The sequence below is a fragment of the Diorhabda carinulata genome, chromosome 5, assembly GCF_026250575.1.
Source record: "Diorhabda carinulata isolate Delta chromosome 5, icDioCari1.1, whole genome shotgun sequence".
Lineage (NCBI taxonomy): Eukaryota > Metazoa > Arthropoda > Insecta > Coleoptera > Chrysomelidae > Diorhabda > Diorhabda carinulata.
In genome coordinates this window covers 11950453-11970346 of record NC_079464.1, presented here as the reverse complement: position 1 = coordinate 11970346, position 19894 = coordinate 11950453, and the positions used below count along the sequence as shown (strand labels likewise).

At 32.2% G+C, this 19894-nt stretch overlaps 1 protein-coding gene across 2 annotated transcripts in view; it reads right to left on the bottom strand.

Annotated features, from left to right (window-relative positions):
- LOC130893694 (uncharacterized) overlaps window positions 1-19894 on the bottom strand; it is a 700192-nt gene that overhangs the window by 22193 nt on the left and 658105 nt on the right. The window lies entirely within an intron of this gene.

Sequence of the window (19894 nt, the reverse complement as noted above, 5' to 3'; positions counted from 1 at the left end):
AATTTTCCGACGTTCTATTCAATTACAGTAAACGGATCTCACGAAGTCGCTGTTGCATCTGAGCACAAGCTAAGTGTCAATTTGTAAAAGTCAAAAAACGGTAGTCTCACTATATAGTGATTCTTCTAGCACTCTATTGTCTATTGAAACTCCCAGTTTTTAAGAACTTTTGATATACTCGGTTTACTACTGATAGATCTCTAACACAAACTAGCCTAGATTAGTACAGTAACTTAAGCGAACTCAGTGGATGTAGTATGAATTTTTGAAGATAATTATCAGAATTACAAAAAAAATTATGTGAAAAAAGTAGCATCCAAAGTGATATTAAGATTATACGAGGGTTGCTACTTAAGTTTTGAGATATGGCAATACTAATGTGAATATGTCACATCTGACATTGCCATCATAACGAAATGAAATGGTGAACGTATTCAGAACGTGTTGTCACACGAGTGCTATTAAGATGTTTACAGATACAGATACAGATCTTAGTCAAAAAATGGAATTAAATCGTACTATGACTTTCGTAATGGAATACCTTTTGACGTCGCTGTCTGCCGTTATTGTCTTTCAACATAAACGAATTTTATATTTTCCCGTTGACCGTTCGGCAATAGAAAAGAGACAATCACATACATTTACATTTGTCACGTGATTTTGCCTAAGGCTTTTAATAAAAAAACTCTTCATTATTTTCTTAATATCATACACAAATACCTAATTACAAACAAAAACACAAAAATTTCACGAAAACAAAAAGCAACATACACATCAAAACGAATAACAAAATTTTTAGGTTACCGGCAGCAACATCAAGTTTATGAATAGGACCAATAGACGTCAAACGGCAAACCTCACCCACGAACGGCAAAGTTAAACCGAAACTCAAGTTTATGAATCGGCCTCAAACTAACAGCAGTGTGCCGATCAACTCGCTTCTCGAGCTATAATGTTTCGCTGATATCAAACGAGGACGCACGTCCAGAAAATATAGATGTTGTGCGAAAACTGATATTGCAAGATCGTCATGTGACGTACCATGAGATTGAGGCATACTTGGGCATTAATTCCATATGACAATCCCTAAAAAAGCTCGTGTCAATTGGTGCATAGAAATGCTGTCGCGGTACTTCAAAAGACGTCTATGAGATCGTGACAGGCGACGAATCATGGAACTACTGAACAACAATCGATTATATGGGTCTTTCAAGACGAATAAAATTCATCAAAAAGTTATTCGCGCACGAACCCCTTCGAATCAAATGGTGGCCTGTTTTTTCGGAATAACTGGACATGTCACCACCTTCCAATTAGAGCAACATTGAACGGTCAATTCTGAATGGTATACTAGCATTTGTTTGCTAGAAATATGAGAGAAACTAATCGCAGAAGACGAATCATTATCCACCACGACTGTGGAGCTCACAGACTCAAATATCAGTTGAAACAAAAATGTTTTTAAACAGTGGAAATATCGAATTGATGGGTCATTTGCTGTACAGTCCTTGTTTGGCACCCTCAATAAAAATAGGAAAAATTTTTCGACAATTGGTTCAAACTCATTCAAAATGTATTGATCTTAATGGATAATGGATAGTTTTTGCTCAAATATCAAGCTTGTTATTTATATAGATTGATGAACTAACGATTCGTGGAAAAATTTCTTGCTTTTTATCGACTTGATTTGCTTCTATTATAGTTCTCTGCTATTATTAAGCAATTATTTTCATTTGAAATACAAGATTACGGATAATATATCATTGACATGCAAACTGTATCGTTAGTTTTTTTGTAATTCATTTTCCAATCTAAAACTTCAGATTGTAGGAACTAGTTTAATTATCATTAAATTTTATCATTGAAATCATTCAAATAAATTAACTCTGATTAATAGTCGACATCCTCAGATTAGATAATAAAATATAATACACCTTCATTATTTGCTAAAAGTATGTTTTTTTTTTCAATAGTTAAGCTGCGGTTATACTAAATTGTTAGCTGTCGCTTCTAACTAACTGCTGGTAATACTGCGAACAAGTAACCTAAGCCTTATACAGAACTAGCGGCTGGTGAATACCTGTAGGCTAGTGTTCACTAGATATAATCAGAAGATGAACATGCTCAAATTTTCAGCGTAGCGGTCAGCCAATATGAACCTCTGGTAGCTCACAAGCATTGGTACTTAGTGTGATTATATATATTTTCCACTTCTTTTTAGATTGACACTAACAATATAGTTGACAGCAAAAAGTAGCCGGGTTTTACATTATAACATTCCTGGATTTAGTCCGGAAATATCCTTGCCTATGGGACGCTTTTTCTGCAGACTACATTAACAAATATGCCAAAACGCAACTTATAATAACCAATTATTTCAAAGACAAAGAGAAACGAGGAATAAAACCAGGTGAGACTTCATTGAAGAGAAAAATAAGAAATAAAAATACATATTGAAATGAAGTTTACAAAATAAAAAAAGTCAACGAAGCGTGGCGCAAGAGCAGATGACATCTACAAACTTTCGAATCACCTGAAAGAATTTGGTGTCTCTAACATCAATAACTCTTCAAATTTAGAAACTGATATTAGCATAAAACAGTGGATCTTCTAATTGTGGCTTCTTAAAAAACTTGCTGATGCCTCAATATCGTTACTTCTCAATATCTAAGATCCTACTCACCATTTCCTTTTCAACATCTAGTCTTACAAGTCTCTAATTACAACATTTAACACCTAGTCATCAATAACAACGGTACTAGCAAATCTTTTCTTATAATGTGAACTATTCAGATCAGATGGCTCATGGCGATAATTCCAGCGGCTGGTTAGTAACGGCAAATTAAGCCTAGTGTGAACGCGTACATATCTCAAATTAGACTAGTTCTAGTTGATTTTTACTCGCTATAGATTAAATAAGACATACTTTATGCTGCCAATATGATAGAAATGATTTAAATATTTAAATAGCAGTATAGATTTATTTACTATCAATCGGAACTTGGTGAGTAAATTCTCATAGCAGAAATGTGTATGAACAAGTTTGTCTCGAACCTTCATATATTAAGACAACCAGTAAACAGTTTGAGTTCGTTCCGGTTGGTAAATATGCTACTAAAGCACTTGAAGATAGAAAATAAATTCAAAAAATATCAAAATCTGTGAATTTTTTTCACAATTAGATATGATTCATGATTTGGAAAAGAAAATAAGTCAGTTTTAGCATCCTTCTACCACCAACTACAAAAGCATATAAAAACGCGCAGAATAAGATTTCAAACTTATTAGCTCAATGAAAAATTTAAACTATAGTACGGATCCCTACCAATGTATTATTACAGATGAATGGAAAATGAGATTAATGAACTGATGGTCGAAAAAAAAATTATAAACTCCTATAGGATTCCGGATGAGATGTTTTCAACTTTGAGGCTAGTTTATAAAATAAGGTTCCTAACATATTTTGACAATTAAAAATATGTTCATTAGCATTGAAGAATACATGTCTGGAAAGCTTAGATTTCCCTCTATTATTCGACATAATTGTCGTTTATATCAATGCATTTTTGCATGCGGTGTACCATCTTATTTATGCCTGATCCGTAGAAGTCTGCTACCGTGCCACGAAGATAACTTCTTTCAGTTTTTCGTCGGTTGTGAAATGCGTCTTTCCTAAGTGTTTCTTCAATTCAGAGAAGAGATGGTATTCACTGAGGACCAAAACTGAACTGTGGAAAGGTGTGAATGAAGACAGCTCGTCAATGCGAGAGTTGGGAGAAAGGAAGCCAAGCTCACACCAACATCTCGCCAACAGCAGCGTTCGAAGCTCCTTGGGAATCTCAGTTTATGGACAACCCTCATATTTTCTGCACATTTCCCTTTCTCATTCCTTACAACTTTTATTTGTTTTAGACAAGTATTTTCTCTGCTGTCAAAATACAACGTCGATGAAGAATTGAAAAAGTCTTAATCTGAAAGATATTTCTAGAAAAAATGACTGCTGTGATCTGTTTCTGCTATCTGTTTTTTTCAAGAAAGAATTTTTTTAACGGATATGCCTTTAAGATTAACATTTTCAAACTGCCGCTGCTATCTTGAATGACTATTTGTTGAATATAAACTTAACAATTATACAAGATGAGTCTCCTGTATACACTTTAACTAAGACCAAATACCGTATCCTGGAGGAGAGCCTTCAGTTGGGGACCTTACGGTTAGAATAACTAATACAAGTTACAAAAATCACCTCTTTGTTTTCGTCCGATATGATTATCATATCCAAACTTATTACTCAAATCACTATTGCCTATTATTGGCCATATTGGTTCCACTTTCGACTCGGTTTTTTCTTGTTTCCTAATTGTATTACACATATACAGCAATGCTTTCAAAATTAGTTGTGTGACTGCATATAAAATATTAGGTTGTATAATAGAATTAAGTACGTCACTGAATTAAATTTGGAACTAAAAATGCATACGCCCCATGTGATATAATAATTTATAAAAGTGAAATACTTTCATTTTTTGTGAATTTTATATTAGGTATATGCAAAATTTTCACTCTAGTCCTTTTGATGTCAATATATAAATTTTTAACGACATTTTAGTTTTTACTTTACTGTAAATCCGACGCCGACGTAGTGATTATATCATATAAAATTGTTTCAGAGCAGGAAATGTACCGTTATATTAAAAAAACATGGAGATCGAGATGGCTACTTTGAAGTTAATGAATTTACATACAGCACATAAAATAGTGAAGTTCTGTCTCATACATGTACAGGGTATCCAGGAAATTATTGCTGGGACCGAATAGAAGAGATCTGAATAATCATTTGTCATATGAATTTTCCTATTGGAGTTATAACTTCTAACCTCCCGTTACCATTTTTTCCTTTATCTTCCTCTTTTTTCACCTTTTGGTACTCGTTTTACTCATCTGTTTTCTGTCATTCGTACTATATGTTAACGAATTTTACTAACAACGACCACCTATATAGTATAATAATAAAATAATAAAATAAAATTTACTCAGACGAAACTTGTTTCCGTGATTGACAATTTCTCCAGTTGTTGATGGTCAAGTTGCGGTGTTCCTCAGCTCTTGACCACTTTTATAACCTAGGCTCCCTAATTAGCTGAGGGTATTATGGTACACTTAAACTAACCATAAGTTACTTTCTTTCGACAGTTTAATTTGAAGCTATTGTACCAGTAACTATACGAAATACCGTATTAAGAACCAAAGTAGGTTGGGTTCCTTTTTGTATACATAGACGTTGTCGCCATCTACGTGTGACTTATGAAACGTTGTGTGAAATTTAACTTTTCAATGATTCATTGTATAATTTGATACATGTGAGCGGGATCTAAACGTCTTCGAAGCATATTTTACAATGAGAACTAACATATAAACTATCTCTTTAGGTTCTCAACTTTTTGATCAAAGTGATAAATACGAACAAATAAATATAATTTGATAAAAAACTGATTTATGAGATATATAGCAAGCGCCTCACGCTTTTTTCACAATAATACTAGTATTTTTGATCCATTATAATTTTTAGAAGTCATTTTTCACCTTATAGTTTGATGTGGTTTATAAGCATGTTTTTCAGTTTTTTTATACTATATTCATTTTTCACTTTTGGATTCATACTTTTAATTGATACCACGCTCGTATAATGGCCACGCTGCTTATATAACTACATCTTGTCGAAACTTGTATCGAGCCGTAACGGTATTGGTGGTAGGTGGTAAGGTTGTCGTAGTACTCAATTTCCAACACGGACATCGGAGGTTTGAATCCTCTGTCGAACGAGTTTTTCATCAGATAAGCCACTTGTTCTTAGTCCAAACAAGAGTTACAATCAAGCTCACAAACAAACACACGAACCCACATACAGGTGAGGCTAATATAAGCGTGTTAAAAAGACATAAATGTAATCAACCTTTAATCAACAATTTGTAATATACGACCATATATTTGAGTTTATTCTATTTCGACAACACTCGAAATATAAGATAAGATCTATCAATTGTTGAGCAGTGTATTATTTCCTTTATTTCATACACGTTCTCTAGTCCATTTCAATATATTTTTCTATTATTATTCGGTTATGAGATCTTCTGTCGTTGTTAGAGGGTTTGTTTTTATTGGTTTTACGAGTTGTGAGGTTACTGAATGGTATTCTTCTAAAATTCCTAATAGTTCACCTTGAATAAATATTCGATAGTTTTATAATAATCAATTACTTTATCTCTAACCATTTATTATTAAATTAAAATAACTGTAGTATAAATATAAATATAAAATAAAGTATTTCTCATGCGGTGAAAAATATCGATAAATATCATAGTGAGATTTTCACTGTTATTATTATTAAATTATTTGCTATCATTTTCATAATGATACTGTTACGAGCTCTTTCTCGACATGGACAGTGAATTCGGTCCTCTTCCGTTGTAATGGAAGTTTGAAATTTGGCGAAAAAACCGGCTAACCAAATTCATTTGATATTTGTTTTAGAAGAAGACATTTTTATTTATTTCCTAGAATTATTAAGAAATTATCTTTCGGTATAAATACGAGTTTGTTTATGAGCTACGAAGTTGATAATTAAATCTCATAGTGAAAGTAAAATGCGAATTTAAATAAATTAGAATTAGTAAAAAGTAACTATAATGTAGTGAATATTTAATTATAAGTAGTGATTAGTTAATTTTTATATAAGACAGTGTGTATATATTTACCCTACCGTTGAAAAAAAGTTTAAATAAATTAGGATAAAAGAAAAACATTACATATTCAATATTCAAATAGAGCTCGATATTCATTTTTTTCCATTTTCAGAAGCTTCAAAATGGCTGGAGCTTGAAAAACATGTGTAAATATATTTATCAAGTTATATTGATAAGAGATGATAACTGCAAGATAATAATGGTTAGTTGTTGAATTTTCTTTGAATGAAATATATTTTGTATAAATTGAGTAATTATCATTTCTAATGTTTAAAATTGTTATATTTTCATTTTTAAATTGAAACAATAGATAGTAATCTGTTGAAAGATTTTTTGAGGTAAATTTGAAATTTCAAGTGTGCCAGTACAAATGGAACTTGTTTACGATCCACCCTGTATATACCTATATCAGTGCTTAATCAAATATTTTCACGTGGACTTGAAAGTAAATTCTATAAGGCCTATGGTCAAAGAACATGCCTCATAAATTATTTTTTGTACAAAATAGTCTTCATTAAAATAAACTGTATAAAACAGCTATATTTTATACGCAAATCTCAACATTTTTATCTATAACTGAGTTTTTGAAAATATTGTGGATATATCGGTTTAAAATGACGCATTAAAAATACCAATTGATTTAAAAAGCGTCATATAAATCAATATATCGAAAGTTAAATCACTCGCATGACATAACACAAATGAAAAATAAAAAAAAAATTGAAAAGGAGGAAAACAATGGAGTGCAATTATTTTTTATGGTTTCCTGTTCGGAAAAAAAATGGCCGACCGTATATATTCCAATTGCAGTCAATATTATTTATTTTTAAAGAACAACTTCCATTATATAGCAAAATAAAAACAATGCGATAAATCAGGATTCCAGGTCATTTCAAATGAAAAATGATCAATATTGCTGCCATATTTATTGTTTGCAGCAAGAAAATTCTACCAAGACCACGCCTAGGGATTACAATATCTGAAATGTATAAAATAGTATATATATGAAGTTCGAATAAAAACAATTCAGGATAATGGTGAACACCATTGCGGAACAATTTTCAACAAGCTAAATCACAATAATACTGATATACAAGGTGTTTGTAGATTCTTTCCTTTCACAAAATTTTAGAGAGAGAGATATCGACCCTACCAAGTGGAATATGACTGGAATTATTCATTAATTCAAAAACTATGTAGGTATGGTCTATCAGTAAATATTTTAAGAAACACATTCAGTTGAAGGTTTTCTCTAAACAAAACTTCAACAAATTTTATCACTTATGTTTAGCTAATGATTGGATTGATTGATTGACTCTAAATTTTCAGACTTTCTCTATAAAATTATCAGATGCTACAATACAGCATTTCCTCTTCGCCTTTTTGAAACTTCATCCAAGAATATGAAATCACTTTTGTTTATTAAAAAGTTCACAGTCAATCCTCACATCCTCAATTATATGAATAACTAGAGAATATTGTATCGAAAAACAACAATCGCAATCGCAAAATTACACTATAGTCTATTTCAGAAAGGTATAGAGTAATAAAATGGGGAATTCCGTCCATTTCGGCTCAATTTCGTTATCGGCCATATGTCTAGGTCTTGAAATATTGTGTAGGGATTACTTAGGTAGTAGATTATACAGTTACGTTATGCGTTTAACAGGAACCGTTTAACCTTCTATTAGTGCCTCTGCCTAATTCCAACCCTATTGGTTGGCGCCGTAAGGGCAATGGTGCCTTACCCAATATTTTTAGATCTTTATAAGTATATTTGTTTAGTTTAACGCAGGGGTCTTGCAGGAGAGTTAGTATACCTGAAAACTCCTTTTAGAGAACATATTTTTTATAGCAAATTAAATTTAGTTTACTGAAGTATTCTAATTCTATGTTGAATAATTATTAATAATTATTAATATGTTTTTGTAATAAGTTGGATAAAAAACACATAATTGTAATGAGTAAAGAGAAGTATAATATGCAGAAAATTTAACTTCAGTATATAATAACTAACAAATTATTGAAATGAATCTATCTAACATTTTATGCATTTTAAATAAAAACATAACTTATAACAAGCATAATGACATATGATATACTAATGAGATTTATGTAATTGAGGTTTTCCACTGACAATAGTTTGTAGTTGAGGACTAATTTTACTTGTACCAATTATTAAAAGAGATTTAAGATGCTCATCAGTTCATTTAGATCTGTAAACATTTTTGTGTACTTAATTTTGGAGAAGGTCTTCTCACACAAATAAGTAGTACCAAAAACAAAAAACAGCCCACGAGCAAATTTATGCAAATTATCAAATTATGTCAGTGGAAGACTCTTAAAATTCCAACAAAGTTTAGTTTTGATATTTGTTCTTAATTATATCACTGCACTGTAGATCAATCATTTCCATTTGAAGTTCCGGGGCTAGGGTTTCAATGTCAGTATCAAAAGGATTCTGAAAAATCTTAATTTGATTCGCAATGGCATCAAAGTCCGAGAAACTGGTATCAAAATTTATTTTTAAAGCACTCAAAGTTTCGATTGCAATATCGATAGGAAACTCAGACTCAGTGGTGTGACTGAATCTTTCACATGTTTTAAAATGTGAAAAACATTTACTTCGTAGTTGTGATTGAAACAGTATCATTTTCTTACGGAATGATTTGATATTAGTGTATAAATCAGGAAGATGCTGGTTTTCTCCTTGGAATCTCAAATTCAGTTCGTTCACATGTTTTGTCAAATCAACATAGAATGCTAACTTCCACAGCCATGCGTTTTTTGTAATTCAGTAAGAGGGCGATGCTTTTCATTCAAAAAAATTTCAATAACTGCTCGAAGTTCAAAAAAGCGCTGAAGGACTTTCTCACAATTAAGCCAACGTAAGGCAGAACTTCAGACATATCCAAACATTTTCCGCACAAAGACTGTTGATGAATGATACAATGTAGGACTAATGGTTTTGAACCACCGTCATTTTCTACATCCTTTGACACAAGAGCGACCACTCCTTCATCTTCCCCACTCATGCTTTTGCATCCATCAGTTGTAATACATTTCAAGTTTTTCCATCGAAGGTTCTTTCGATTAATGGCCATTTCAACTCCTTTAAAAATATCTGTACCAGTAGTTGTGTCATGAATACTATACATATCAAGAAGTTCTTCATGCACTTCATAGCTTTTATTTACTCCTCAAATATAAATCAACACCTGAGCCGTATCTGACACATCCGTTGACTCATCCAAGGCCAAAGAAAACCACTCAACATGTCCATTTTTGTCGAACAGTTGAGAGGATATATTTTCAGCGATGTTTTCTACCTTTCGAGCCACAGTGTTTGCTGACATATTGACAGTTTTTAATAAATTTACCTTTTCAGGGTACATTTCTTCGGCTACTGCAATTATGCATTCTTTGATCATTTCTCCATCGGTGAATGGTTCTCCACGTTTTGCAATTTCAAGAGCCACACGAAAGCTGGCACGAGCTGCAGCCTCTTGTTCAGTTTTGAGTTTTGTAAATGAATTGCTGCGATTTCAATCCGCGATTCATAGCTTCGAATTTTTCTGTCCGCAAACTTCCTGTATATTTTGAGTAATTTTGAAAATGTTTTATTCCATAAGGACGTTTAATGTTATATTCTTTAAGAGCAGCTATGCTTTCATTGCAAATCAAACATAGCGCCTTGTTACTGGACTCAATTGCGAAATACTGAATGTTCCACTGATCTTTGAATTTTCTGCATACACTATAAATTTTTCGCTTCATACTACTAAATCACACACAAAAGCAACAATTCCAATCAAAATACTGTTACAAAGATGCCTTAACTTAAACACGCACAAACACGTTTTAAGGAGGTGCGCACTATTTAATTTCACAACAGTGTCATAGGAACTGGTTGCGCCACTAGCCTTTTTATATATTCCAATTACTGTCATCTGGAAGTGAGTGGAAGACACCAGAACTTTCTCAAACCAACGAGATTATTCTGTACGTGCTATTAGCGCCATCTGTTAGCGATAGAAGGGACTAACTATTTCCGCTTGAGTCCACCAGATGTCGTGCCACGTTACTCCTCATGGCTCGTACTCTACGACTAATTTAGAAATTACAGATAATGACAGGAAAATTAATAATAGGTAGTGTTGCCGTTCTACGGACTTTAGTCCGATTTGCAACCTTTTTTAAACGTACTTTTGCGGACTTGTTTTTTCATCAGTGGACTGTTTCACTTTTTACCACCGACAACAATGATAATATGGTTTTTGCCCTCGGAACTTACTGGAGCAATCAGTATGACCGTAAGGCTGGAAAGTTTGGAGACCCCTGGTTTAACGCATCAGTATTTGCTGTTTAGCCGTAAATAGTGTTCACAGTATTATAAGAATAGTAATAAAATGGCGACATTTACACCAACGAAAAGATGTTCCAATAATTCTCCACTATCAGTGAATGAAAAACTTATTATTTTAAATGTACACGATTGCATAAAAAACGATTACCTGAAATTTCCTGTACAAGAAACTGTCCCGAATGACGAGTTGATAACTGCACCGTTTTTAAATTATTGCGGGGGAGAAAGATAGCTGACCAAGTGGAAGCTCCCAAGAAAAGTCCAGGCAGACCAGTAGAAGTCCTTGATAAAGACACCAAAAGTGTAATTCGAAGAAAAGTTCACTCTTTTTATTTTAAAAAAGAAATACTTATCCTAGATAAAATTTTAATGGAACTTGGCCTGGATGACAGTATTCCGTTGATAACTGAAAAACTTTTATATACCACTTTTAGAAAATGGATTTTGCCTGGGAAAAGCATAACTTTGAAGCACTTTTACTGGTAAGCGATGAAATTGTTTGCTGGCGACAAAAAAACTTAAGAAGTATAAAGCAGTACAGAACAGAGCAAATGAAAATATTTTATCTTGATGAGACGTGGATTAATGAAGGCTATACATTACTAAAAATATGGCAAGACAAAAATATAACCAGTGCTCGCCAAGCTTTCATGGAGGGCCTGTCAACGAGTATTGAGGTGCCTTCAGGTGAAGGAAAAAGACTAATAATAGTCCATATTGGAAGCGAAGAGGGATTTTTAAAAGAAGGTTTTCTAACCTTTCAGTCGAGCCATACGAGGACATGGATTCGGATGTATCTGATGAGTATTTTGGTGAAATGATAAAATATCTTCCGGCTGATTTAGTAGTAGTTATGGATAACGCAAGTTATCATTCTCGTCGCATAAAGAAGACTCCAACTTCTTCTTGGAGAAAACAAGAAATTATTGATTGATAAAATCTCTAAGCTATAGCAAATTTACACAAACATCGTTTTATGAAATACGCCGTGGAAGATATAGCAGAAAAACATAGTGTAACTGTGCTACGCACACCTCCATATCATTGCGAACTGAATCCTATAGAACTTATATGGGCGCAAGTGAAAGGATTCGTAGCAAGACACAACACGACATTCAAAATGAAAGACGTTAAGCTACTCTTTGATCAAGCCATTAAAGAGGTTACACCAGAGAACTGGAGAAAAGCAGTCCAGCATGTCATCAAAGAAGAGGAGAAATGTCGGATCTTGACTACTTGATCGATCGGACCGTCGACCCCTTAATTATAACGTCAAGAGAAGATGACTTCCTCAGATGACGAAGAATATTATGATTTTTTATAATTTAATTTCTGTATAATGTATGTATGTATAATGTTCAATAAAAAATAAGTGTCCCTAATACTATGTACATAATGCCTAACTTTTATTCTGTTAAAATAAAATTCTTTCCTTTTTACGAGTATCCTATCGGCACGCTGTTTTCAGTGTTTGTGAATGGATAAAAATAGGCTAAACCCATATATTGACCCCAACCCAAGTGATACTACCTGCACTTTTATTTACAATGAAATCAATGCAAAACTATGAAAGTGGCTTAAATATTCGTTGGTTCACTCTGTGTTCTCTTTGCATACATAATGAGATTTTATTACTCTATACCTTTCCGAAATAAAATGTAGTAATTATTGTCCTAATGCATTGTTACCAATCTTATCGAAGATAATTGAACGACTAATGGAAAACTGTGTTAAAATCTTAAAAGCTCAACAATTTGGTTTTCTACCTAATAAATGAACTAATGACACTATGTTTTCTATTCTCAATGAAATATATACCTCACTTAATAACAAATTTTATATGGCCTCAGTTTTTTGTGATTTCGCTAAGGCTTTCGAATGTGTTGAATTTGAAATTCTGATTAACAAACTAGAATATTATGGCATCCGAGGTGATCCCTGGTTGTATTATATGATTTGTATCTTATCTTGAATGTCGAAAACAATTGCTTAGAGCTAATGGCAAAGTTTCAAGAAAACTGCTAGCTAGCAGTGGTGTACCTCAGACTCAGACGATATAGACTTAGATATACAAGCTTCACATTCTACCATAGGCAAAGATCTCATTATTATTAAATCCTAGTCTAACGCGAACAGTCTCTGTTCAAATACTGAGAAAACTTTAGTTTTATTCTATAAAGGAGCTTCACCAGCTCTAAAACTCAACAGTGACTTAATACGATCCTCAAATTCGATCAAGTTTCTGGTCTACATATTGACGGTGCCCTTCAATAGTTTGTACATGTAGAAAACTTGGCAAAAAAGTTATCCTCTTCTTGATTCGCGATTAAATCTGTGTCTGAACAGCTCGATTCTCGTACTTCTTGAACAACTCATTGTTTGAATCGCGTCTTATAGTGTGCCTATATTCTAGGGGTCTTGTAGTTTGCATCTATCTTCAAATTACAAAAAAAAACTATTAGTTATATTTTTGGCTTGAGTAGTAGAACGCATTGCGAAACACAAAATTCTAGCTCTCTTTTTATTTTAGAAAGTTTGTTTGGTTTGCAAACACTTTCACAACTAAACTGAGAGACACATTCATGCCTACCCTACTACAGGAAAGAATTTGAACTTAACTAAACTTACTTCTGATCTGGTAAAAAATTTCATCATCTTCAGCGCCAAAAAATTATTAAATCGGAATTAAAAATGATAAATACATTTGATAAGTTCCGATGATTGACAAAGACTTTCAGCTTATTATTTTGTGACAGATTTCTACAATTTACCATAGACTCAATAGAATAGCATAATTCAATTTAGTGTGAAGTGAGATATATATTATAATTGCTATATTAAGTCAAATTGTTCACTGGTAATTTTATTCTGAGGTTTACAATGAACATTCTTCGAAAAATAAATGCACCACTTAGAAACCTTCGTTGGTTCTTGCACAACAACTTTGCTAGAGATCTTCACATGATCGAATGCATAGTTTATGATTCTATAAAGACATATAGACAAAAATTACAATAACAATATCGGAATAACGAAAGAAAAGTTATTTTATTGTTTCTTTTGGTTTAAGCACCATTTTTGACGAAATTTTAGTTTCTGTTAAGTTTGGGCAACCCTCAAAAAAATACCCTGTATAATCCAGTAATCCCAAATACAGTTGTTCAATACAGTTTTAAACTGCTCCGTCATATCTATTTAGCAATAATCCTATTTGTGATTTATGCAAACATAATTTGGTAGACAGCCCAAGAGAGCAATTAGGAGAAAGTGATCTGACATGTAACGTACAAACCTGAAGGACATTGTTGTAACTGTACATATGAAATGTTCGTATGGATTATGTGGCATTTCAGGAGAATTTCTGTCGTTAATTGAATACTATATTTCATTGAGTTATATGGTAGATTTGTTATTTTCAATAATGTAAAATTCTAACTGTTGTTAGAAGAATAATGATCTTATAATACATGTAGTGTTACGAAATATGCTTTCGGCGAACGTAAGGATGTCTTGTTGTAAAATAATGAGGCCTATGTATCAACCCTACAAAATAATAAAATTTTCGTAGATCTTCATTTTTTTAACAACTGCTGAGAATCAAATATGGAATAAGATTTGTATTATTATTTTCAACATTCATGATAAACATTCCAAATTGTTTTTATCGCAGCTTTTCTAAAGTTTTCTAATGTTTCAGTAGCGGTTTACGTCTTTTGTATGAAGAGAAAAAGGAGTGAAAAAGTATTAGTAGAAACTCACTGTTATTGAAAATGGGAAGAGTTTTATACTTCAGTATGTACGAAGGTTTTATCCCTTTGCTCTCTGACCCATTTACAATGAAAACTTGGCTTGGCATTTTTGTTTCAATTCAGTCTCCATTCATGTTGATATACATTTTTTATCGATGTTGTAGCATATATAATACCATGAAAGAATTCTGGAAAGATTCTTTGCCTTATTCTACATATTGGAGTCTTAATAATAGATCCATAACTCAACAATTGTTACTAATTTTATAGAAAACTTTCCTTACTCTTGCTATACTGTTTTTAAAGACTGCTTGTGTTGTCTGTTAGCCGTGGTACCCATCGAGTAAACAAGTTGAGTTTTATAGTACTTTTTAAATAATTTCGTGTATGGTAGTGTTTGTCGTGTCTTCCACATTTAAACTCACAAGATCACTTTTCTACACTGCCATATTATACTACAAATTCAATTTTTTTAAGAGGGAGTATTCAATCATCGCGCGAATTTCCAAGAATATAAAGAGTTAAGTAATGGTTTTATTTAAAAATTACACACTTAGAAAAGTATTTCTAGCTCTCAATTATCTGTTAGTATTTTATATAAAAATAATATGCCTAACCTAACCTAACCATTACACAACACTTATGGCCGTTTTCTTCACTCTAAGTTATCCTTCGGTTAACATTATTATCCATAAAATTTTATGCTTCAGTAGAAATCCAATGAAATCAATTAATTTGTAGTCATTTGACTGAAGACAACAAATCAGTAGACTTTATAACACTGCCTTGGATACATATTGATTTATGCGATTTTGACGTTTCAAATATTCAATATTTCAAAATGTAACTTAACTGTTTTCTATTATCAGCAAAAAAATTTTTATCTTCAAAAACCCTTAAAAATTGATAATTTTATAATAGCGTTTCAAGCTTGTTGTTTATAGGCAACAGATCTCCGCCTAAGCTTTCGACATTTATCAATGTCCTTGGGTTATCACTACTGATAACACGAAAACCATTTGATTCTAAACCTAGAATATATTTATCTTCCTGGATACGTAACTAAGATTTAACTTTATCATGAAGAAAACGGCCATTAGTGAGCTTGGTAAGGGCAATCTAACGTTCGTCAATTATACGGAGTCGTGTCAAAAAATATTATAACATTGGTTATTACACGGAATGTATTCACGTGACGAATATTGACTTCTGTCCTAGAATATACTATGTACGGAATAGCAATAAATTTTGATAGTTTATTGCAAATATTTTTGTTTCGATTGCAAATACTTCTAAAAAAATTTTATAGAAATTTTTAACCCTACATTTTGTGTTAGAACTTTTTATTGAATGTTTCTATATTTTTAAGATTGTATTTTTGGGTGTAGTTTTTCATCATTTTCTACTCCCCATAAAAAATTCAGAATCTTTTAACTAGAAACCTTTGTAAATTTACGCTTAAATCGACATTTTATCGATCGGATTAAATATGAGAATAAGAAAATAGTTTGAATTCCAAACTTTATTTAACCAGTATCAGTAGTGAATGTGTGTAGATTTGAAAATGGTAAACTTTTTATAGGTTCAACAAAATTTATATACCAAATAGTCGAACAATGAATTAGAAGGAAAGAGTGAGAAAAGAATTATTTTTCCTCTTTACATTTTAAAGTTGGACCACACAGTTTTTGGAAGCTTTAGATACGAACGGTGAATGGTGCTTTAAATTCAAATTGTTCACCTAAACCGATAAGATAACTTTTTATTATTTTTCAACGTAGTCACCACAACATGTATCGTGAATTATAATAAATTGCCGGCAAGATTGTTGATGTCAATTTGCAAATTGTTTTCTTTTTGGCATAGAAACGTTTGGTGCAGGCATTTTTATTTAACCACAAATTAGTTAGCTTAGGCGAATCGATTGGAACTTATCAAGCGTTGTTTCTAGGACATAAAAAGCTTGAGAGCATACGAAAGCTGCTACAAAATTTTTAAAAATTATATAGATGCATTTCCTGATAATCTAGGAGAATACGGTTTGAGAAACAAACATATTGATTCCACCGAGATATAAGAATCATAAATATAGAAACATATTCAATCTTTCAAGCCTTCTTCACAAACTTAAAGCTAAACTTTCGTAAGCACAACTTTCTGTATTTTGAGATACAAGGGTATTGATTCAATCTACCCAAATGTTAACTTTCAAAGGCATTTGTGTTATATAGTCCCGCATCCATCTAGTTTTTGTATAATTTGAATATTTACAATTTTTGGCGATTAACGTATAAATGGCTTTATCAACCCAACGAGGGTTGTATGAAAAATTTCCGAACTCGACTTGCAGATTTCAGCACTTATCAATATAAGTCGGAAAATATATTTGCGCATGTGATGAGAGGTTTTCACTAAAATCTACTTTGAATACTTAATTTCTGTTTAATAATCGCATGGGTGAGTGGTAGTGAAGAGTTTTCTGATAATGAAACAAATTGAGTATCGAGCTGTTATTAAACATTTATTTTTGAAAGGCTTACACAAATGGAAGAGGGGTTACATATTATGTAGGAAGACTACATCATCATTTACTAGCGTAACATTTTGAGCAGCCGAATCCAAACATGGCCATAACAGCTTGACCGACGTGAGAATTCGAATCAGCCAAAAATTGCAACAACTATCGATATCATCAAAATTGTTCACCAAATAGTACTGTACGACCGTTGGATAAAAGTTAGGGATATGGAAGAGGCTATCGGAATATCAAAATAATGCATTTGTCATACACTGACTGAAACATTGTGGATAAATAAGCTATTGTCGAGTGCCGGGTTTGCTCTTTTTGGATCAAAAGTGCATTCGAATGAACAACTCCCAGGCCTTATTGTCGCGGTGTAAGCTGGATTTTTGCCTCCATTCATAATTGTAAATAAAACTTGGATTCATCACTACACTCCTGAAACGAAAAATTGTCTTTTTGCGTTTTATACATCCCTCATTGATACTAGCCGAAAATCATCTTAGTAATTGTAATAAAAATGATCATAGGTTATTTTATTGAGTATAAGAATCGCATAATTGAATTATAACACTACGCAGTACAAATTTTTTGGTTCTATTAATGATTTAATAGCCTCGCTACTGACCGCTTCACTATTTTCGATGTGCATTTGTTTCATATATACTGCACAAATAAATGGAATTCCGTGTCTCAATTTTTTTTATCATAAATATTTGTTTTGTTACCATCTAAAATAACCTAATAAATAATTCTAGAGTACGTTATTAATACTATACTTAAATTCGTAATGTGACAGTTAAATCCACTTCAGGTGTACCAACCGACACTATCGTGAACACAGCTTGCATTAGAAAACGCTCACGGAAAATTGAGAGGTGGAAAAAAATGAAATAAAAGACAATCGCAATTATGAACGAATCCCTGAAAGCCATTAACGTCAAGGAAAAATGTTCTTTTAAATCTTTAAAATGGATAAACTTACTCGAAGAACATCTGAGAACACATATCAATGGTAAATGTGTTTCCTAAGAAGTGATTTAAGTCTGAACGCTACGGCTGAGATAATTTGGATTTTTCCTGTTTGAACAGTCTGATTTATTTAATATGAAGAATATAAGTTTGTTTTGTGTTTGAGTGTGTAATAGGTAGACAAATATAACAACACAACAAGTTTTAATTACACTAGATAATCATTCTTTTTGATAAATCTTCAAAATACCACCCTTAACTAGGATTGCTTTTATCCTATAGCTAAATCAACGGAAGGAAGCACTTCTTATTCTGAAAAAAAGGTAGAAGTAGCCTGGTGCTGGATCCTATGAGTAAGGTGCGGATATAGACAGGCAGGAAAACTATCAACGGCGAAAAATTCGCGAATCAAAAGTGATTTGTAGCAAGCCATTTTCAAGGCTGTTGTTACGTTTAAATTTGAAATTATTTTTCTTCAAATCAAATTTGATCGCTATACATCCCCATAATTGAAAAAATAAATGACCTGGACTTGAGAATTCCATTTTGATAAAGCGAGGTGAGTCAGTGGTTTGTTATTTAGAACTTTTATTTAAGTGTTATAGTCATAGATCCAAGTGTTAACCTTAATAATAGTTTAAGAAAATTTCTCCATTTTGCACATAATCTTCTTATGAAGTCAAGACCATATTTCGTCTTTAACGTACTTATTTAACTTCCAAATCCAAAAAAGTGCTGATACATTGTTCAAGATTTATGTTTTACAACAATCACAACAAACACTAAAGCGACTACTATGAATAAGCTGCCTACTTGGCTCAAAAGTATTAGACATAATAGTTTACATATTTTGTATTTGTGAGATATTTTTGAGTTGGTTTTTAATTATTTTTGGAATTCGCTTTGCCCTTATTGTTTATGAAAAAAAAATAATTGTATAAATTAGCGTTAGATATGTTGTATTTGTAAAAAATACGCGGAATAATAAACAAGTTCAACTGTACAGAGTTTACATCCAAGTTCTGATGTGATTAGACAATAAAATGAGCGCAGAAGACTGAGGAACTTGGAACCGCTTTCGACTTTACTCCTGAAAAACTCCTTAAAATGATTTTTTTAATTGTAAAAAAGTTTGTTCTGGTTGGGTTACTTTATTCGTCAACGTATACCAACTACCAATGTCAGTTTTGTCCAAATATTCAAAAGATACTCGTACAGTAAACTGAAAGTAATATCAATGGAAAGACTTTCAGATTTACAGGAACAATTTCTAGCCACAAGAAGATTATGAATTGAACTAATATATCCACAGGTAACTATATTTATTATTAGAGGCAATAATCAATACCATTAATATCAATATCAATGTGGTAAATGTAATATTATCCCATGAAATTCAGCCATAATTGAACTAACCAAATACACTACCTCACAGGTAGTTTGAAAATATTTGCATATCATATATAATGTAACTTTTCCACGTTTTAGAATCTATCAGAAATGGTGATTATTATAAAAAATGTAAGGATGGTTTTTGTAGATT